The 23,814-nt window shown below is 31.6% G+C and overlaps 1 protein-coding gene across 1 annotated transcript in view; it reads left to right on the top strand.

Annotated features, from left to right (window-relative positions):
* The window catches only part of LOC140671870 (proto-oncogene tyrosine-protein kinase ROS-like), an 89,975-nt gene that overhangs the window by 25,422 nt on the left and 40,739 nt on the right, over positions 1–23,814 (top strand). The gene's annotated exons all lie outside the window — the stretch shown is intronic.

The raw sequence follows: 23,814 nt of genomic DNA, 5'->3' as shown, positions 1-23,814 counted from the left end.
TAACAACAAAATAACAAAAGGGTTCGTCACGTCATCACGCTGCAGATTCGTCTTTTATCGATATCTGCGCGAGTGATCGGTTGTGTCTAAGATCCTTTCCGTTTTTTTAATCGATTAAAGTCCTATAATTATTTTAAGAAAGTTGTGTTAACTTTTACTTTCTTTTATATATAAATAAATACTTGTGTTTAACATTCTAAATAATAGTGAGTGTTATTTTTATACAAGTTCAAAATATATTTCACGGAACATTATCAATAATATCTTTCTCCCGTGGAAACATCTTGACAAGTTTATAAACAGATTGGCTTTAATTAAAAGCTATCTTACAATTCTGTGCATAAAAGTATTAAGGTAAGATAATCGAAAAATGAATATTTTACAAGATATCTTGTATTTTAAGTCAAAATACTGCAACTTTGAAGCCTTATAACTTGAAAAATGTTTAATGAAAAAACATTTGATTATAGTGTTTTGGAAAGCTCTCGAGATAAGCTACAAGAATATGCAATAATATATAGGGTGTTCCATTAAAAAAAATTGAGGTGACCTTCAAATGATTCTTCAAGGTCAAACCAATGATATCATCTTATGGCCCTCTCGAAACCATACAACACATGTCTGAATCATTTTTCTCTAAAATCAAAACTAAGAGAGATATTTGGGGTGGACACTTAAAATGGGACACCCTGTATGTGTGTGTGTGTGTGTGTGTATGTATATACAGAGTGTCTGCTCATAAATATCTTGCAACTAATTGAAATTACAAAAAGACTTTGCATGGCTTTGAGTTTGCTACATAATGCATGTACAAAATTTTATTTTTACTCGTGACCTTTTTTGAGTTATGAAAGTTATTTTCATTTTTTTAAATAAAACTATCATAATTTTGGTAAATATGCATAAGTACTACTCCAAAGAAAACTCAAATTTTTTTTATTGTAATCAAGAAAACTAGTGCGAAGATAGTACGTACAAGTGTTTTTACGAAGGCTCAAGTCTTTTTATAAATTTTAAATGAAAAAATTACATAAATAAATTTATTCATCATTATTTATAAGATCTTCAAAAAAAGTTGATAGAAACGAAAAGAAAACATGTATATTAGTTAGTTTCATAATACACACACACACACACACGCACGAGGGTGCAAAAGGGGCTTTCGACCCCCCCCTCCCGCACCCACCCCGTCCACGCTTCGCATGTACGTTGCAAGACAAAGCAAAGTTTATATAGGTTTGCAACTTTTAACGTGAAACGAGGTGGACGGGGTAAGTGCGGGAGAGGGACCGAAGGCCCTCCCTGCACCCCCGTATGTGTGTGTTATGAAACTATATGTTTGTAAACAAAGGTAAAGGCCTGAGTATGCATAGTTTTATGTTTCCAATTAATACATCGTATCTAGTATTTTCCATCGTCATAACTTCTTCAGAAAGACTTGCGCCTTCGTAAAAACACTTGTACATACTATCTTCGCACTAGTTTTTTTGATTACAATAAAAAAATTTGAGTTTTTTTTGGAGTAGTACTTATGCATATTTACTATAATTTTTGTACATAAATTGATTCCTGACAAAATTCTGTGTAAAAATATTTAAGAGTATGATGGCTAAAAATGAAATAGTTTACAAGAAATTTTATACTTAAATTTGATCTAATTTAACATAAACTACGAACTATCACTTAAAATATTTATATAAATATATGTATATATATATATATATATATATATATATATATATATATATATCTCGCAGAATATTGCGAGGAATCAATAAAATAATTATGTGTTAACTTACAAATTTTTTAAAATTTATCTTAAATTTATATATACAATATATGTATATGTGTACTGTGTATTTACGTATTAAATATATAATAAATACTCATTCTAAAATATTAATAATAGAGAAAAAAATTTTAATATTTTTTAAAACTATTTTTTTGCTGTTTTTCTAAAAAATAATGTTTATTAATTTCTTAGACGACTCCTATCGAAAAAGAAACTTTGCAAATAAAAGATTAATTAAATAAAATTAATTAAATAAAAGATATTTTATTAGAAATTATAACAAAATAACATTTATTTTTTAATAATTTAAATAATTTATTATTTATTATTTATTATTTATGGAATTATTAATGTTAAAAGATTTTCTCAATCTACTAATGTAAAATCTTATGAAATATTTAAACACACAGAAAAACAAAGAAAAAGGAAAAAAAAAATTAATTAATTATTTTAATAAATTATTAAAAAATAAATGTTATTGTGTTATAATTTCTAATAAAATATGTTTTATATAATTAATGTTATTTAATTAATCTTTTATTTGCAAAGCTTCTTTTTCGATAGGAGTCGTCTAAGAAATTAATAAACATTATTTTTTAGAAAAACAGCAAAAAAATAGTTTTAAAAAATATTAAAATTTTTTTTTCTATTATTATTTTAGAATGAGTATTTATTATGTCTGTAAACTCTTTTTGTTATCAGAGTAATGTCAAAAACTAAAAAATGTGATTTTCGAAAAAAAAAAGTTGCAAAAAATGGTCTTAAAAAATCAAAGTTATTTGAATCCTCTCTTCGCTCATGGCTCAAAAATTTTGTATTTAAGTCTAAAATGTCATCAATTTTTTAGAAAAAAATTGAAGAAGTCTCATTAAGGAAAAAAAAAATAATTTTGATTAAAATTGACTAAAACAATGTCAAATTATTTTTAAAAATTTTTTCAATATTTTTTTCGAAAACTACATTCAAAAACAAAATAAAATGACCACCTGATAAATGCCAATATCTTTATTCTTCTTAAAGTAATAACTATTTGAATTTTTTTTTATTAATTTCTTTTCTTAATTTATAACTCGAGTATGGATGGAGATAAAAATCTAAAAAGAATCTTGGAAACTACTTTCAATAAGTGCAAAAACATAAAAAAAAAATGAAGCAAATAAAAAATATTCACGGAAAAAAGTGATCGATTTCGTATGGAGTGCCCCTTATATATGTATATATATACAGGGTGTCCCGAAAATGCCGGTAAATATTTTAATGGCAGGTTCTTTAGAACATTTTAAGGCGAAAAATTTAATACAAAAATGTCGAGGCTATAATAGTTTTCAAATTAGAAAGATTTAAAGATCACGAATGACAGGACTAGAATTTTGCGCGTTCAAATACGGCAAAATAACAAGTGATAAAAGAATTAGATAAATTAGATAAATTCATAGAAGCACTTTTATCACTTGTTATTTTGCCGTGCCTGAGCGCGCAAAATTCTAGTCCTGTCATTCGTGATCTTTAAATCTTTCTAATTTGAAAACTATTATAGCCTCGACATTTTTGTATTAAACTTTTTGTTTTAAAATGTTCTAAAGAACCTGCCATTAGAATATTTACCGGTCATTTCGGGACACTCTGTATATATATACACATATATCTTCTTCTCAGTCGTATCTTCATATCTGAAGAGTCGTGACATCATGACTATGTATGCTGATTGATTGATTGCCTTCAGTGCTGTCTATCCTCTGCTGCTCTTACATTTGTTTTCAGCGACTCTCCCATAATCTCTTTAATTTGATCTATTAGGGGATCTACCCGTGGTCTTTTGTCTATGACTTTTCCTTGGATGATCAGTCTCTCTAGGTTATCATTTTCTCGTCGGGTAATATGTTCAAAGAACTGTAAAATGCGCCGACGGCAGATAGTTGATAATCGAACTTTAATTCTCAACTCATTTAATATCGTTGGTTCTGTGATCAGTCCAGGGTATACGGAGCATCCTCCAGCACCACATTTCAAAAGCATCTATTCGGCGCCTGCCTTTTTCATGGTTCAGGATTCGGAGCCATATGCGAATATGGAGAAGACCAGCGTGTTCACTAGGGCCTTCTTAGTGTTCCTTGACATGTTTGTCTGACCATATTTTGAGCAGGTTCGACATCGCTGTTCTTGCCAGTGTTATCCGCTTCCTGATCTCTGGTTCGCATTCTCTTGTTTATCTTCTTTCCATTGATCGACACGCCACTTTCAAAGTTCTCTAGGGCTCTTCTCATTATGTATTCTCCATAGACGTAAAACAGTCTTGGAGATAAGATGCATCCTTGACGTACTCCTTTCTGTATTTTGAATGTTTCTGAGCATTTTTTGTCAAAGGAGACGACAGCCTCATTTCCTTGATACAGATTCCCGATGAGAGCCACTAGATGATGTGGGACCCCCATATTTCCCTTAACACCATCCATAAACTGCTCCATCTTACAGAGTCAAAAGCTTTCTTGTAATCTATAAAGCACAGAAGCATGGGCGTATTGAGTTCTCTGGTTTTCTCAATAAGTTGTCGGATATTAAATATTTGATCTCTGGTTCTTTTTCCCTTGACAAAGCCTGCCTGTTTAGGTGGAATTTGGCAATCTAAGTATCCTTGCAGCCTTTGGTCCAGTATTCTCAGCAGGATCTTGCTTGCGTGCGATATCAGGGATATCGTTCGATAATTCTGGCATTTCCTCGTAGAACCTTTTTTTATGGAATGGGATGAAAACAGATTTGGCCCAATCTTTGGGTCAGTATCCACTTTGTCAGATTTTATTGCATATGTCCTTCAATATTTCAGTTCCGTTGTCTCCTAGTTCTTTTATGAGCTTGGCTGTGTTCCGTCTACTCCCAAAGACTTATTTAGCTTCAGATGTCTTACAGCTTCAATAACTTCAGACAAGAGAATGTTGGGTTCTTTTTCATGTTGCAGGTCCTCTTTTAATTGCTCACTTGTTATGTCCGTCTCCTCGCTGTAGTTCTTCGCAATATTGTCTCCACGTTTGAGAACCTCCTGATCTTCCCATATGACTTTCCCATTCTTGTCTTCAATGGTCATTATCTTTGGTTTAAATTTCCGTGTTAACTCTCTTACTTTCTTGTATAGGTCTCTGGTGTCCTTGGTATGATGTTCCTCTATTTCCCTGTATACTTCCTTGATATAGTTGTTTTGGTCTTGTCTACATTGACTTTGTATTTTTTTGCTCAACTTCCTTTATTCGTCACTGTCCCCTTCTGTCAATAATCTCCTGCTCTTTATTTCTTTCCGTTCCTTTATTGTTCCGTTCCTTGAGAGTCTTTTACGTGATCCAATGTTTGTTTGGTTGAATTGTTACTGAAGTGTCATCACGTTGCAGCCGCTTTGCAGCCTCCTTAATGATATATAATATATATATATATATATATATATATATATATATATATATATGTATATATATATATATATATAATTAACATAAGTTTTAAAAAAGTTATGTTATAATTTGTAATTTAACACAATTATCCACATTTTGAATATTTTATATATAAGTTTCTGTTATTATTGAAATAATATTGTTAAAATTGTGTTCCATAATTAAAAAATGCATATATATATAAAATTCAATTGGAAAATTGGCGAGTAAGAGCAAAACGCTGTAGTTAGTGTACAATAATTTATTTTAACGATAAGTCACAATTTAATCTCTTCTCCTAACGAACGTTTCGGTCAATTTTATGATCTTTCTCAGCGCAAAAATACAAAAAACATATGAGAAATACCGGTTTATTTGCTATATAACTGTATAATCACTTACCATTAAACGATACCAGTACATCGTTATACGCGAGTTTAAGAAAAGTTAAACATCATTATTTTGTCATACGCTTAAAATTGAACATGAAGATATTGTCAATACGATACGAAATTATTGAGTTGATATATTCCTCCTTTGGTTAGTAGACCAAGAAGTGATACATGGGTTGACTCGTCACATTGTAAAACAAATTAGTCGATTGGAAGCCTGTATTAAAATTATTAAAAATCAACCCACAATTTCACTAGTTAATAACAGAAACGTTTTTTTATATAGAAGAGGCACTATGTTATGTTGAGTTGAAACATACATAATTGTTCCAAATTTTTTCACTATAATCATGTTTAACAGACAGATGGACAGATCTTATGATAATGATAAAAATCTATTAAGCTGACACAGCCACTTTAGCACAATCGAATAAAACTTATATATAAATTTAATGCTTTTTTGTTGCTAATTTGTTGTTCAATTCTCGATTATTTTGCTCCAGCCGATTCGGAGAAAATAATGGCTATGCTAACTTAAGATTAAAGTTAGCACAGCCACAAAAAAAATTTTAATTAAAAAAAACACACTACATTTCTTTAGAGTTAATTTGTTTCTAATTCTAGTTGCTCTATTCCGGAATTTGTTGCTTTATTTTTAAACTTCGAAAACCATCCCCAAAGTTATCTTATAGTATATCACGATTGATAACGCTTCTTGGATTTTGTTGCCCGCCATTTGTAACAAATCCAATTTTGCTCCACTTCTCACCTTCGAAAACTACCCCTAACTACTCTACATTAGCACATCTTAATACTATTAATTAATGAGATATTTTGACGCATATTTTCGATTTTATTATTCGATTTTTTATTATAAAATAAATTTTAATTAATTTAAGTTTAATTTGCTGACAACATAGAACTATATTTATAAAGTGAGTTTATAAAGTTTATAAAATGAAACATAAATTATTTGTTTTTAATTTTAATTTGATGATTCATAGGTGGGGCGGGTAAAATGGATAGAATCAAGTAATTCAATTTTCTGATAAATTATTAAAAAGATTTATAAATATGTTTTGTAAAATAAAATTATTATTTAACTATTTTTTTATATACATTAATAAATGAGAGTTTACATTTGTTGTTTTTAAAAGTTTTTTTCTGTGGATAAAAGATCATTATGCTCTATCCAAATGTTATCCTCTATGCGCTGCACTATTGCTGCGTAATGACCTATAATGTGAAACATTTCTGATCCTCGAAACGTGTCGTCATTGGTGGAGCTTTATAGTCTACAATGCCTATTAACTTTAAATTATTGGTTGCATCCATTGGATTCGCCATTTCTTTAGGGATGTCTTCTGTTTAAAATCTGCGCCTCCACTTCTCGAATTCAGCGGGGTTCTGCGCTGCTGCACGCGCATGCCGTGTCCTTCTCAGGGCTCTCCGTCTCTTCGGCCCGCTCGAGGGCACCACCTCTTCGCCACTGACTCGTCTGTGTCGCACAAAGGAGGTGGCTTTTATTCCGTTGTTTTGCGTATGTAATTCTCGTGTGATTGAACTCTCATCAAAACTCGCCCGTAAATAATTTACGCGGATTTATAACTGTAGAAAAAGACAGATTACATAAAAGAGCAAAAAGCAATATAGTATACAAAATTAATTGTAACGCTTCATATGTAGGACAAACGGGCCGTTTACTGAATACCAGAATTAAAGAACATAAAAAGAATCTTACATATGTCATCGCGAATCATAAACTGCTAAATCACGATTTTAATTGGGAGAAGGTTGAAATCTTGGATGAGGAACCTTTCTTGGAGAAAAGACTGCTGTCCGAGATGATTCATATTAAGCGCCAAAAGAACGCGTTAAATCTCCAGAGCGACATATTTAAATTAAATGAGGCGTGTTTACCAATCATCGACGGTCTTCCAAAAATTTAAATTTGATGTGTTGATGTTTTGCACATGTTTGTGATTATTGTCTGTATATATGTGTGACATTGCCTATTTGATTTAATTACCAGTCAAATGTCGTTTGACATACGACGATGTTTGTAGTTATCTCTACCGTTCCTAATTTTCCGCCTGAGTAAGTTATCTCAATTTCAATAATACATATATCCAATCTTTTAAAAGTTTCACATGTGCATATATATGTTTGTTAATACACCTCTCCTTACACCTTGCACTGTTTAAAAGGTCCTTACATCGGACATGCGGTGAGACCGGTGGAGATGATTACGTATTAGTAATATAGCACATACGTATGTATCGATATAACGATCTGTCTATCTCTCTGCTAATGTTTCTTCCTCTATTATATCTATCTTGATTTTAATAATTTTTAATGTATATCACTGAAGAAGGCTCGAAAGGAGTCCGTAACGTATGATTTTCGAATAAACAATGGATTAAAAGAAGTGGTTATACTACCTCACGCCTTACATCCGCGTCGGCTTTCTATTGCCTATCCAATTTTAGCTTATTAATTATTAATTAATAAACTTAATTTAGCAAATTAAGTAACCAAAATTTAGCAATTTTAATTTCGTTTCTCATAATAATCATACCTAACATCTAATTTTATCGGTCTGCTTTTATTGTGGTCTAATATACACAAGTCAAATACTATAGGATCTGAAAAAGATTGTATAGAAACATTTACGTATTTGGTATGATTTATAATAAATATATATGTTTGTTAGTGCAAAAAGAATATTGAGAAAAATATTTCGAATTGAGATTTTAATGATAATACTTGATATAGCAAGAAAATTTCGTGCCCTATGCATCAATCAATTAAAAAAAAATTACATACCGATGAACAATCATCTGCGATTGGTTATTAAGTAATTGACTTTTTCAGATTGAAAATGTATTATTATTTCCATACTTTTGTTTTTGTTTTTTCAAGTTTTATTAAAGAATCTATTTGTTATAATCATTAATTATTTTTATGAAGTATATATTTGAATATATACTTCATAAAAATAATTAATGATTATGACAAATTTATCAGAATAACTATAGCAAAATTGATTGGATGTACTATTGCATAAAGACATATTAAAGACAGTAGTGTTACGTCCCGGCACCAAAATTTTTCTCATTTACTTTTAAGAAACACTAAACTTATAATATAAAGCCAAACGACAAGTTACCGACTACATTTTAGCCGATAAGTTATTCACTAAGACAAGTTACCCATTATAACCGTTACCGACTCTAGCTGACAGTACGAAACGTTAATCATAAAATAGCTGCTCTCCCACCACCATAAGACTCTCCCGCTACTCCGAACCCTTAGATAACCCTTCCTACCCCCACTTTTCAACCCTGACCTGCACAAACCGAGGGACCTCGAAACAGTCCCAAAAATCGACACATCAATTCGAGACTCTGAGCGATGCACTTCTCTCTCTAGAAGTGCTCCTCATCCTTGCGATTCTATTTCTATACGCGATTCCATTTCCAAACACTGTTCCAAATCAGCACGCTTTCCATATCCACATTCGTTTCCATTTCGGTACGCGATCCTATTCCATACAGTTCCTCTGCAACGTCATTCTACCTCATGCGAGCGCCTGTTATATCGTTACTTCATTATACTACGTCCGTACACCCTGCGTCAGTTCTCCGTGCCGATAGCTCTCCGATTCATATTCACGCGTCACCACTGTAACCATCCAATGTAAGGTTAGTCAAAAATACACGTATTTACGAAACCTCATTGTGCATTAATACCAAAACGTACCTGAACCCAGTCCGCATTTTCTACGTTCGGCGTCATATTAAATTTCAATCCGACCCTCAACAGACCTGGTTTCGACCATTAACCAAACCAGCGATGTAGCGGTGCAAACAATTGCACGCTCGTTACTACCCCTCCCCAGCCGATATCGTGCTAATACTCTGCACATGCCACCTCCCTACCTCAAAACCAATGGTCGAACCCAGCGAACACGCGAAATTAATTTGATCTTTTTGTAGATGCCAAAAATAAGAAGAGGCGGACACAAATTCCACGCGCGACGTTTATATTACGAATACAAATACGCCCCCGTCAGTGAAGCGGATAGTGAATTCCTCGAGACGGATCGTCTATATTTTGACTTAGAGTACAAGGCGTACTTTAACCCGACGCTACGAACAAAGCAGGTCAAACCTCTGAGAACGGACATCCGCATAAAGTCTATGGGATATTTTCCGTGGCCGCGCAAACTGATACAGTTGGACACACAGCTACTGTTCCCCCCTCTGCCGCCCGCGAATTACGTACCGGGAGATCCGAGGAGGGTCCGCTACCTCCAGATACGCGACGAAATATTATACCTAAATTACGGGTGTTCCACCCCCGAGCACTGGGGTTCCGCGGAACAACCGATAGTAATAGATTAATATTACGCGGAACGAAATATAACAATATCTCGTAGCAGCGTTACTCAAAATACGAAGCTTGGAAAACCTAGAGTTTTCTCGTGCCTACACTTTTACAACCGACTCTTTTTTTTTGCTTCCTGCGTTTCGCTTGGGCCAGCTCGCCCTCCGCTAAACCCTTCCAAAATAGTATTTTCGCTCCACGCTGCCGAGACCGGTTTACGACCAACCCTTTTTTTTTTTTATTTCCTGCATTTCGCGTTGATCATTCTCTCTTTTGTCGAGATTTTCCCGAAGACAATACTTGTTTCCAAATTAATACTTGTTTCAAATATTGTATAACGCGCGTGTTATTTTATTCATTAATTTGTAAACAATTAATATCTAAACTGAATAAATATAAGAAAGCTATTTCTCGTTATTCAATTATTTGTACTCCTTCTTTATTCTGACCACGACTAATAACAACGTTTTATGCAAGCAATAACAATAATAGTATTTAACCATAACCTATTGACAACACACCTACATGTGTTACGGACAACTGCGCCCCATACAGGAGGGCCACCCCTCCCCTCCCGTCGTCGAAGCGCGTCACCGATTAGAAAACGTCCGTTGCACCTACATCTCGGGATTCGCTCATAAATTAGAACTTACCCCGTATTGCACATCTTGCTTTGTAAATTCCGACGACATTGATAGAGATTCTTGCGCGTACTTCAACGTACACCTCGCGCTCGACAGCACGCGCTATTCCGGCGTGTATTGCACGGTCTGCTCTCGTAATCTAGCAGAGTTTTTCCCGTTCGACTGCGACCGGTGCGTTAACACCTACGCCGACTTCCTCAGAGATTTGAGAAATAGAAACATCTATTACTATTCGTTAGCGGACCCTATTAAAGTCTTCGTTAGCGGAACCATCCCCGAGGAGTTCACATCACGCGACTTCCCTTAGTCAGTAATCGCCATTTCCCTTTTCGTTTGATACTGCCGCAACATTATATACACGGTAACACCACCGCCATATCCCTATTACTTCGCCTTTGGTAAGGGAAAACATCCATCGTCCGAATAAGCCTAGTCGCGAGGAATCCCCTGAAGCTTAGCTTCTGAAATACGCGACCGGTCAGGCGAAAGGTCCGACCACTCTTAGGAGCCGCGACCCCGCTTGACGTAACAGTAGTATACTTTGAGATATTTTGAATATTTTAATATTTTAATATATAGAGTAAACTAGGGTATGATGGCCATACGGAAAAGATGGCCATCGGCTGTAATTTTTTCAATAATCCCTACATAGTGCGCTTTTTTAGTAATTATTAAAGATAATCGATATTTACAGTAATTTTTATGTGCATACATTATTCGAAATAACGATATTGTGAATCTTATATCATATTTTTACTTTTGACTACCTGCAAAGTTTTTCATGTGTCCACTAAAAACTGTTATAACGTCGAATAAATTACAGTTAAGCTATTGTAATTGTTAGACATATTATAAAAATATGTAAATTATATGACCTATAATTTTTATTCTCGCTATTTTTTTATAAATACTATAGACATCTTTCCGTCACTATGGTCATCTTTTCCTTAAAAGTTGGGTAAGATGGCCAATGCTTATATTGTACTATTTTGATAATATAAAATTTCTATTAAGTATTTTCCTTTTAATTTCGATAATATTACGTAATTTAAGCTTCAGTGAAGATAATATGCCAAACACTATTAAAAAATAACAAAAATAAAAGTGTTATGTCCAGGCCCGTGGAAAGGATGGGTCAGAGGAAGGGCGTAACAGGAACTGTTCTGATGTCAAATGTCTTTCCGACCAGTGACTCGGTCGAGCGAGCTGAAGGTTAGCAAAGCAAGTAAACGACGGGAAGTTGTTATTACACTGTTTATGCGAACGCTTGCTCGGTGGTCCCTTTTTGGTCAGAGAATCGAATCTCTTTTACACGGGACGGGACCAAGTATGATCTTTCGCGGAGAAAGTGAGGGAGTTAAATAAATTTGCCGATTATTTAATATTTCGATTTAGATTTATTCATTTAAATCCTAACGTTATGCATATGATCTTTTATATTATCTTTCTAATAATGGCCTTAGATTTTAAGTGTGTGTGCGTGTGTGTATGTCAGTGTGTGTGTGGATCGTGGGTGTTACATTGGTACGGAGGACGAGATCAGAAGAGAAGGAGAATGAGTGCGATTTTAAAAGTTTTATTCTGGTTGGATCTTAGTACAACAGTTTATCAGAAAACAATATAAATTTGGTAAAAAGTGTAAAGAGTGTTACGTCGCGATTTAGAGTAGACTTACTATTTAGGCTGCGGATTTAGTCGTGGTTCAACTGTTTGATTTAGTCGTGGTTCGGCTGCGGTTCTTGTACTTCGTTCAGCAGATGGTCGACATTTCGCACTGACTCTAATTATTTAGGTTTTTATGCAGAACTCTTGATATATATGTTATTTGCGAAGTGAATTGTTAGAATCAGCGAACGACCGAAATGAGTCAAAGTACAATTGAGCGAGACTTAACGGTGCTGAATTAACTGGTAATAAAAAATGAATGTAGATGCCGAATTACTGAATGAATGGAATCGAGTGTGTGTAATGTGTCTGTAGTGCGTGAGTATTCCCTTTTTATAATGAATTCTGAGGGCGTGTTAACATTTTTGTGCGGGAATACTTTTGAGATTTCGACGTGTAAAAAGCTGTCGTTTGGTGAGATCCTTCTCCTCCTTATTTTTGATTGTTGCTGATTGGTGAGCTCTGAACGACCTCTTAGGAAATTTGGAGATTCGTCATTTGTTTATCTTTCGAGATTATGCAGCTGTGTTTGTTATTCATTTATTTAGAGAATCTCGCTATCGATCCCTTCCGAGCATTTCTTTGGGCATCGTTTTCAATGTTTAAAACATTTTTTTGTCGCGCGATCCTTTTATGACTGGTCGGACGATTATTGCTTCATCTTTATAGGAAGTGAAAACGTGGAGCCGACAGGACGTAACGGCATCATTTGTTTGTTTCTTAAGATTATGCAGCTGTGTAGTTTGGTTTCGTTATTCTAGCGGATTTCGTTATTGATCCCTTCCGGCATTTATTTGGACATCGTGTTCAGTATGTTTAAATATTATTTGATAAGAACGGTTTATTCATCGTGTGCCGTAATACTAGTGTGCGTAGGAAGGAAATTCACACACTGCGTCTTCGTATCTGGTGTAATATGTATTTCTTTATTGAATTAATATCACTCGTATAACTCGCTCGCTTAAGAATATGTTAACTGTTCTGTGTCGCGGACGAGAATGCCCATGGGAAGAGAAATCTTCCGGTACATTCGTGATCCCCGCTCGCTAATTCACCCGTACATATTGGTCTGCTATTGGCGCGCGTTACATCAAACGAGTCGCGATAAGAGACAAGACGCCGCGAGATCTATACAATTTCGGATCACAGTGGCTACGGATACCTTTGTTGTACGCCGCGTGGTTCGCGGTGACTTTTATGTTCGATTTGTGTACGTATATGTATAAACGCACGCATATGTGTATACATGTGTATATCGTATATATACATGCATGTGTGCATGTCTGTGTTTACGCATATATGTGTCGTGCACGACTTCGATCTCTCTGTCGTTACACATCGCGCAACTCTTTTATGACTGATCGGACGATTATCGCATCGTTTTCATGGGAGGGAAAAACGTGGAGCCGACAGGACGTAACAAAAGTATATTTTTTACATTTAAAAAAACTATGGCCATCTTACCCGAGTTTACCCTATATATACACTGGGCAACAAAATTATCGCAATAAAAATTTATACCAAAATTTCACATAACTTCAGATAATCACAATTCCATGAAAAATTGACGTATTTAAAATTTTTTTTTTATTTTGTAAGTTAAAGCCTCTACTTTAAGAAGCATTTGTCAAATTTTGTATTTTTCCTTCCCTCCTCCCGCCTTCTTCTCAAAAGTAAGAATATGTTTTGTCTGGGAAAATTTGCACATGCAAATTTTATTTCCGTATTTCCACATGTTAATCAAAATATATAAGTCTTAATAGTCAGTCTGTGATCTGGTCACGCCAAAATCTGTTTGCCTATTATTTTAACTTTAATTCTTTTAGTATCGAGTTCTTCTGATAATAAAAATTAAATATGTTTTAATTTTATAAAGAGAATACTTATAATATTTCTATAATTTCAAGATTAATTTTATGATAAGTACTATTTCAACAAATCCTCACAAACTGATTTGCTTTGAAGTATTTGGCGATTAGTTGACTATTGATTGAATATCTTTTTGTTTTGGCGTATTTTTTTACCTTTTAAAGTTTTTTTTTGTGGAGTAACTAACATTACAAGTTACTATTATTATTAAATATAAATAACAATAATTATTATTTTGTAGCTTTAGCTTACTGTTTTACTTATTTATGATATTCTAAAATATATTACTAGGTATACATAAGTTAGGTCTAAACAGATGTACTGTTTTTTAATTAAAAAAATTTTTTTATGGCTGTGCCAACTTTAATCTTAAATTAGCACAACCATTATTTTCTCCGAATCGGCTGGAGGAAAAAATCAGGAATTGAGCAACAAAAAAGCACTAAATTTATATATAAGTTTTATTCGATTGTGCTAAAGTGGCTGTGTCAGTTTAATAGACGTATAAAAATGTCGACAATTATAACTTTAAAATCATGAATAATGACAAATAAAGTCATACAGGTTGTTTAGACTTTCGGCAATTTGTCAATAATGTTTAGATACGTAAAATTTAAACATGCTGTGTCTGTTTGCAAATTTATGCTGTTTATTTGTCTTTTCATGTATATCATCTTTGAGGTCAACCTTTTGTTATAAAAATTTTCTCTATCTGAAATTTTTACACCTTCTCAATCGAAATCATGATCTTATTCTAATCTGTGGATAGTAATAACCGAATTATTTTTATTATTTAGTATGTTAGACTTGTGTTCAGCAATCCTTGTTTTTAATTTCCTTCCCGTTTGTCCTACATATAAAGCTGTGCAATTTTTACAGTTAATTTTATAAACTAAATTCAATTGTGAAGGTGGAGATACCAGGTCTTTGTGTACTTTGATAAAATTATTTAGTTTATGCTATAATATGAGAGGGTGACACATTACTATTCTTAACTACATTCATAAATTGTTCCGCTATTCCAGGAATATATAGTATTGTGAAATAAGATGTATCCTTAATCTTGTCAGTTTTATTAAATTTTCTATTTAAAATTTGGTTATTAGTAATTAGAGCTTTCAGTCTGCAAGAAATAGTATTAAATATAAACTCTAATGGATAACTGTTATCCAAAGGAGTATTTATAGAAAAAAATGTATTTTTACTGTGAAAAGATGGATGGGATAGAAAAAATATTCTATCAATGATACCAATTATCGTTCCTCTTTTTTGACATATCGGGTGTTGTGAATAAAAATTCAAGTACCTACCTGAAAATGTTGGCTTATGGTACCAGTCAAAAATTATATGGTTATATTTTTCTATAATCAAAGTCACATCTAAGAAACTGATTGACAGTGTTGAAAAAAGAATTTCACATATCACAGACAAGTGTGACAATCTTGCAGATGAATTTTTAACAGGAATAAGATTAATATTAAATTCCACTTTCTTTATCTTCAACAGCATTACCTATAAACAAACATATGACACTCCTGTGGGATCACCGTTGTCTCCGCTTATTGCTGACTTATTAGAATGTCACACTTTGGCTATAAATACTCTTTTGGATAACAATTATCCATTAGAATTTATATTCAATACTTTTTCTTGCAGACTGAAAGCTCTAATTACAAATAACCAAATTTTAAATAGAAAATTTAATAATGCTGACAAAATTTTATTTTACAATACCATAGTATACAGTATATATAGTAGCGCAACTCCCTGTCGGCACCTTTGATGTTAGTGTTGGCCAAAATGGAGTGCGCATGCGCGAAATAAGAGAGTTGGCCAGTAACGCCATCTAATCTTCTCTTTTGCTTACTCTTGTTTTCTACTGTTGTTCGTTCTCTCTCTTACTCATTGATACATGTAGCAATATATAATAACTCAAAATAATATATGTTAATAAATAATATATAGAGAAATAAATTGTTAATAATATATTTACAAAAGAAAAAATTACAAAAATAAAAGATATATAAAAGAAATATGGTAAAAGTGCATAAAAGGTAATACCTCTCTGATTTTCTTGCTACTTACATATATTGTTCGGGGAGTTGTTCTGAGTAATTCCCCGCAAGAATTAAGTGGGGAACGGCATTAGTTTAGGAGATATAACAAAATGAAGTTTCATATTTTTCATGCTGATCCTTTGGTTTTATAAACTGATACCAACAGTGAGGTTACCTTTTATGCACTTTTACCAGAAATATAATTAATTGTTATATTGAAATATATGTGAAATAATTAATATATGTAAAAATAGAGCAAAAACATAAGAAAGAGAAAATTACAAATTATTTTTAAAATATTAAATGTAGTGCTAAAGAAAATCATAATTAATCATAATTGTTAGAAAAATCACAATTATATATAATTATAATTTAATTATATTAAATTTATTAATTTTATTAATATACAACTGTATACAATTAATATTGCAATATACGCAGATAAGTAAATTATTTTCTTAAAGGTAAAAAGAATTACTGTAAAATTGTAATATTTTTGAAATAAAATAACATTTATTAATATCATATTATACATAATTTAATATAAATGGATACAGAGATTTATCTAATATAAGAAGTAATATAATATAAGAATTTAAATGATAATATTATAGTAGTACTATTAAATACTATTAAATTAAATCTGATTACATCTAATTACATTCAGTTATATCTAATTATATTTATAATAATTTGCAAGATTATAATAGACTTATATTTATTATAAATTATGTATGTATATTAGTAAATATTTTTCTCCTTTCCTCTCAACTCCTTTACTTATTTGTACCTCAGCTACTCGATCCACCTCGGTACAAACAAGAAAAAAGCAAAAGAGAATAGCAGAAAGTTTTTTTTAATAATTATAATAAAAACGTATACTAACAAAATATTTAATTTTTTGATGATACTAACTATAACATTAATTCTCTTAAATCTTGTTCAACATTTTTTTGTAATTAGTAAATTTCGTTTATCCGTTTTAATGCTGCTACGCTATTCGAGCTAGCTACGATGAACATATAGATCTAAATAAAAAAATTAAATAAATTAGAATAAATACAATTTATAATCTATATTAGTAACTCTATATGTGCCACACCCTACGCATAACAAACAGTAACTCTATACATACATACATACACACATATGTACACACATGCACATGCACATTAGCTACATATATATAATATTTTTATATTTTTTAATAAATATATATATATAATATATATAAAAAACAAAAATATATAACTGTATATATCTATATATATATACATATATATATATATATATATATATATATATATATATATATATATATATATAATAAAAACAATTTAAAATACACAATAAATTCTCATTATAAATAAATGCATGTAACACATAAATGCTTAAAAACCAATGCTTAATAAATAATGCATATAATATCTATAAATAAGCACATAAATATCTATAAATAAGATGCAAAAATTTAAAAATATTATCAATTCATCATCATAAAACAACGCAAAATATATTATTGTAGGAATGCACACAAAAGAACATATGCAATAAAGAAAATATGCAATAAAGACAGTTACAAAGAAAGTCACACTTGGTGAATAGAAAATATAAATGCATGAAATGCAATTAATTGCATTAAGAAAAGAGATTACATCAAATGCAGTTATAAAACACGGATTCCATTAGTAAGTCATGTATAAATTATTAAAAATGCGTTTAAAAATAAAACTGTAATTATATAAAAATAAACAAATATATTAGAGAAAGTTTATAAATGTAAAATTTTTACAAGTTTCTTATTTTTTCTAGAAATTCCTTTAAACATTTTATTGTGCTGCGATAATGTATAATAAATACGCATGCGTAAAAATAGTTTCATAAGAAAAGTTGTAGGAAAATTGGGACACGGTGACTCAAAAGTTACATTTTGTGCAAGTTTAAGTAAATAACCACCGATACCTTTCTGAAAACAATTATTTTCAAAATTTTTTACAAATATTTCTTCTAATTTTTTAATATAAAAACAAAAACTATTGCTGGGTATATTTAAATTTACCAAAAAGACTTGTTTCATTTTTATAGGCTCTAAAAGAACAATATAAGGTGGAATTATCTAATATATCATTATTTTCATTTATGTATTGTAGACACGTATCGCACGAATGTATTTCTGAACATTTTTTAATTAAATACCCGCATACATACATAAATGCATTTTCTTCTGGCAGATCTATCGAACGATAATCATGTATTGGAATATCTAAAATAATTTTAGGCGTCAGCGATGGAACAAATTCCAATACAGATTCTACATTATTATTACATAATGCTTTGAATATATTAAGCATTTTGTCTTCTGCACAATATTGTGTATCTGAATGTTTAAAATATGTTTTACTAATTATATAAAAAATTTTTTAAAAGCACGTGAAAATTTGATTGGTGTTGCATTTAAAGAATTGCCACCTTGTTGTTGAATAGAGCCAAAAAAATTTTTAATACAATCTTGATTTAACCGACGCGTTCGAAGATAAGGAAAATGATAATTGTTTAATATTTCCTAAAGTTCTATTATACTTTTAATTGTGATCTGTCAGCATTCAAAACATTTAACTTTTACATTAGAGCCGTTTTCTTTAATAACTTTTATAAATTTTAATAAACAACATTTCTTTTAAAAATTCTATTTGTTTTTGCAGCGAAAACTTTTGCATACTCTTTAAGCGTAACCAAAGATGAAGAATTTAAGATATCAAATAATTTGTCAAAATGATCAATTAAGTTTATTGTGCCCACAGCTTCACTTGCAAGAAAACCGGAAGACATTTGTGTGCACATACCCGCAGCTACACGATTACTAAATACTTGGACGGCATATTTAACTTTCATTCTTAAAAAATTATTAAGTTCAATATGATAATTGGATAATTTAGGAGCTGTTCTAATCCATTATTTACTGTCTCTCTTATAAAATTCTTCAATATGAGATCATGAAGCTATTTTGTTTTTAAATTTTAAATTATGTTGTAATAAATTATTTCGTGTAGCTTTAATTAAATGTGAAGTATCAAAAATATAAGCTATTTTGTCTTCCTCAACCAAAAATGTAGAATTTCGTGTAGAAATGCCTAACTCGCGAGATAGTAGCATGAAATTCGATCCCATATCTGTCACCAAAGCATGCACTCTAGCACCACAATTTTTTAACTTAATTATAATGTTAAAAGTTAAATTTTTCAAAATTTTACTACTACATGCAGTTTCAACAAAACAATAGCAAACAGGGATTTTCCAATTACCTGCAATACTACGTGCCATTATAACTAAGGCACTTTTTGCAGGATTGAATGATTTATAGTTACCGGTATCTTCGAAACCTATTATCTCATCTCGCGACACATTATAAAATAAATGAGCTTTTAACCTCATTTTATCTGCACACAATATGCAATGGCGTTCTATTATCGGTAACGAATTCAATTTTATTGCAAGAGCGTTAAAAATTTTATCATTTATACCGGGGACAATATTCCATGTACTTGTAATAACTGCAAAAAACACACGGAAGGCAAGGCGAGTGATTCTTTTAATTATCTATAATTTTGTGGATTTGAAAAATATATAGATAATGCAAATTTTTTAAATTCAGCATCATGTCTTGCACCATATTTGCTTTTAATTTGTTGGTCAATTTGCGCAGATAACAATTTCGCAAAATTTGTGGATAATAACTTACGGCCTAATTTCGTTAAAATGTCGTATTTATCCTCTTCTTTTTTTGATGTATTTCTTATTGTTTGCTTCTTTTTCTCAATTCTAAGTCTTCTAATAATTTCTCGTAGCGTTTTATTTTGCGCTTTTAACTTCATAATCTTCATGCGCAATTTTCTTTTTCGAGGACTTTCTATTTGTGACTGATTCTTCTCGTTTGATGATCTCTGCCGATATAGTGAATGTGCTCCTACAATAATCCTAAATATATTAGATATTAAGAACAATAAAAAGAACAAAATCAACTAATAATTATAGCTATATTAATAGATGATTAAAAAAGAGGCATAGGAGCGGGGAGATATGCATGGAAATATAAGTTTTTTTGTAGATAGTGTGTCACAAATATATTAACGATTTTTTACATTGGTAAAATTCTATAAAATTCTATAAAAAGGCGGAAATTGTACAAAATAATGAACGTTTCGATTCACGTTTTTGAATCCTCTTCAACATAATATAGAAAAAGGAATGTATAATTATATATAATTTGAGATAGGATTAATAGAACGCATCATATAGATAAAGCGCAAGCATTGTGTAACTAAAAATCATAATCGCATACGCTTGATTAGATAGATCGCTTTCTTGAGACCGCGTGTACATATTTTATCGCGTGTATAGTTGTACAATTACATCGTTCGTAAATATAAATGCCGTCTACAATATATATGTGATCGTAATTTTAGTGCTGTTTTTTATTGAAAATGATTGTTCTTTAGAATGTATATTCAAAACTGTTCGGCTCTTTAATCGTACGGTTTCCATATTAATCCCGTGAAGCAATTCTTCGAGGTTTCCAGACCACGAGAGATGATCAGTTAAGTTGGATGGATAAATCTATATTATGAAATTGAATGTGATAAATACCTGTTTATAGTGATGTTTTTACCGCTATTTTATGTGCACTGATTATAACTCAGAAAAATGCTTACAGGATGTATGTTCCGTTTACGTGTTTGTTGAATATATGGTATCTTTGTCTCGCAATGATGTATAACGTGTAGTTATGACGGAGGAATAGGTGGTAATGAGCTCAAGAGCGAAAAAGCATTTAAAATAGAAAGAGTTAGTTAGGTGATGACCTTAGATCTTCGGAAGTTTGTTTATTATATCATCATAAATAGCTGGCAAACATTCTGTATCTGTTTGTAGATTTATGCTGTTTTTTTGTCGTTTAATATGTAACATTTCAGATATCAGTCTTTTTGTATAATAGGGTTCATTGTCTAGTATTTGTGTATTATCCCAATCAAAGTCATGATTGTATGTTAAGCAGTGGTCAGTGATCACTGATCTGTTGTTAGCGGACCTCATTATGTTGGTCTTGTGTTCTTTAACTCTAGTGTTTAGTTTCCTACCCGTTTGGCCAACATATGAAGCGTCACAGTTTAAACAATTAATTTTGTAGACAATGTTTGTTGTCATGGGAATAGGGATAGGATCTTTATGTGTCTTAATAAATTTATTATTTTTATTTATACTGTAGCAGGCTAATTTAATGTCAACATCTTTTAAAGCATTCCTAATTTTTTCAGTTACCATATGTAAATATGGAATTGTGAAGTATGAATTGTTTTTGGGTGTTGGTGATTCTCTGTTGAATGGTCTGTTGTTAATTAAGTGCTTTATACGGTTGTTAATTGTTTTGAAAATAAATTCGGTTGGATAGGAGTTGTCTGATAAAATCTTTATTATAAATTTAAAATTCTTTTCATGGAACCTAGGATGTGATAATACGAATACTCTATCGATTAAGCCTATTATTGTGCCTCTTTTTTGGTTGTTTGGGTGTTGGGAATGAAAATTGAGGTATCTACCCGAGAACGTGTTCTTATGGTACCAGTCAAATTTTAAATTGTTATCAATTAAGATAATCGTGAAATCTAAGAAGTTAATTTTGTTGTGGACATTTTTTTCCACTGTAAACTGTACTCTATTGTGAAAAGAGTTGAAAATGTTCACTATTTGGTCAATAAATTTTAGAAGTACAGATATTAGTACGTCGTCAACGTAATCTAAAATAAATGGGGGGGGGGGGTAAAATTCAATAACGTCAATGCTTTTTCCTCTATGTCTTGTAGGATTATGTCGGCGATAATAGGGGAGAGTGAGGAGCCCATTGGTGTGCCAAATGTTTGTCGGTAAAATTTATTGTTAAAAGTGAAGTATGTCGAGTTTAAAACTAAGTTTATTGCTGTTAAAAATTCGGGTTCAGGGATGTTGCAATTTTGTGTAATATGATGCCATCTATTTGATATGCTTTCCAATGCTAAATTAATCGAGATGTTAGTGAACAGCGAAATTACATCTAGCGAGAATAACTCATAATCACTGTCAATATGTAAATCAGATAAATTGTTGACCAAATCGAAACTATTTGCAATGTGGCTCTTCGGTTTCGGAAAGATATCATACAAGATTTTCTGTAACCAACTGGCTAAATTATATAATGGGCTATTGATAGATGATACAATCAGTCTGTATGGGATGTTGTTCTTATGGATTTTGGATAACCCGTATGCTCGTGGTAAATTTCCTTCACTAAAATATATTTTTCGGTATTCAGTAGTTGAAATGTCTTCATGTTTTTTCCACCTTTTAAGTATGGAGATTTGAAATTAGTTTGTTAATTGGATTTTTGTTTAATAAAACATAAGTGTCATTATCCGACAATAAATCTTCGATTTTTTGGGTGTATATGTCTTTATCCAGAGCAACAGTTACGTTACCCTTGTCCGCTTTAGTAAGGATGAGATTCGCGTTTTCCTTTAAGAAAATGTTAGTGGTAGATTGTAAATTTGATTAGTTGTCTGATAGTTTCATTGTGTGGAACGGATGATGTAGGAAGAGATTTTATGATGGTCTGTGTTCGACTTCTCACCAACATCCTTTTTTCCGCAGGAACTTTTTTTAAACTGTTTTCAAAATTTTTGATGAATTCAGTCGTTGTCTTGGATATAGAGTTGGATGGTACGCTAAAATTATCGCCTAATTGTAGAAAGCATTGTATATCTTTAGAGAAGTGCGTAGAAGATAAGTTTATAAACTAATTCTCTTTTAGGTCAAATATGTTGTTCTGATTAAGATTGTCAAATTTTGGTAAGATTTCAATTTTTTTGTCAGTTTTATCGTCGTAAAGAGGAGGTTTATTTAAAGAGTAAGAAACATCATAAATCTACAAACAGATACAGAATGTTTGCCAGCTATTTATGATGATATAATAAACAAACTTCCGAAGATCTAAGGTCATCACCTAACTAACTCTTTCTATTTTAAATGCTTTTTCGCTCTTGAGCTCATTACCACCTATTCCTCCGTCATAACTACACGTTATACATCATTGCGAGACAAAGATACCATATATTCAACAAACACGTAAACGGAACATACATCCTGTAAGCATTTTTCTGAGTTATAATCAGTGCACATAAAATAGCGGTAAAAACATCACTATAAACAGGTATTTATCACATTCAATTTCATAATATAGATTTATCCATCCAACTTAACTGATCATCTCTCGTGGTCTGGAAACCTCGAAGAATTGCTTCACGGGATTAATATGGAAACCGTACGATTAAAGAGCCGAACAGTTTTGAATATACATTCTAAAGAACAATCATTTTCAATAAAAAACAGCACTAAAATTACGATCACATATATATTGTAGACGGCATTTATATTTACGAACGATGTAATTGTACAACTATACACGCGATAAAATATGTACACGCGGTCTCAAGAAAGCGATCTATCTAATCAAGCGTATGCGATTATGATTTTTAGTTACACAATGCTTGCGCTTTATCTATATGA

Source organism: Anoplolepis gracilipes, chromosome 12 (assembly GCF_047496725.1).
Source record: "Anoplolepis gracilipes chromosome 12, ASM4749672v1, whole genome shotgun sequence".
In the NCBI taxonomy this organism is placed as follows: domain Eukaryota; kingdom Metazoa; phylum Arthropoda; class Insecta; order Hymenoptera; family Formicidae; genus Anoplolepis; species Anoplolepis gracilipes.
The sequence above is the reverse complement of the archived record's forward strand: the minus strand, read 5'-3'. Positions and strand labels throughout refer to the sequence as shown.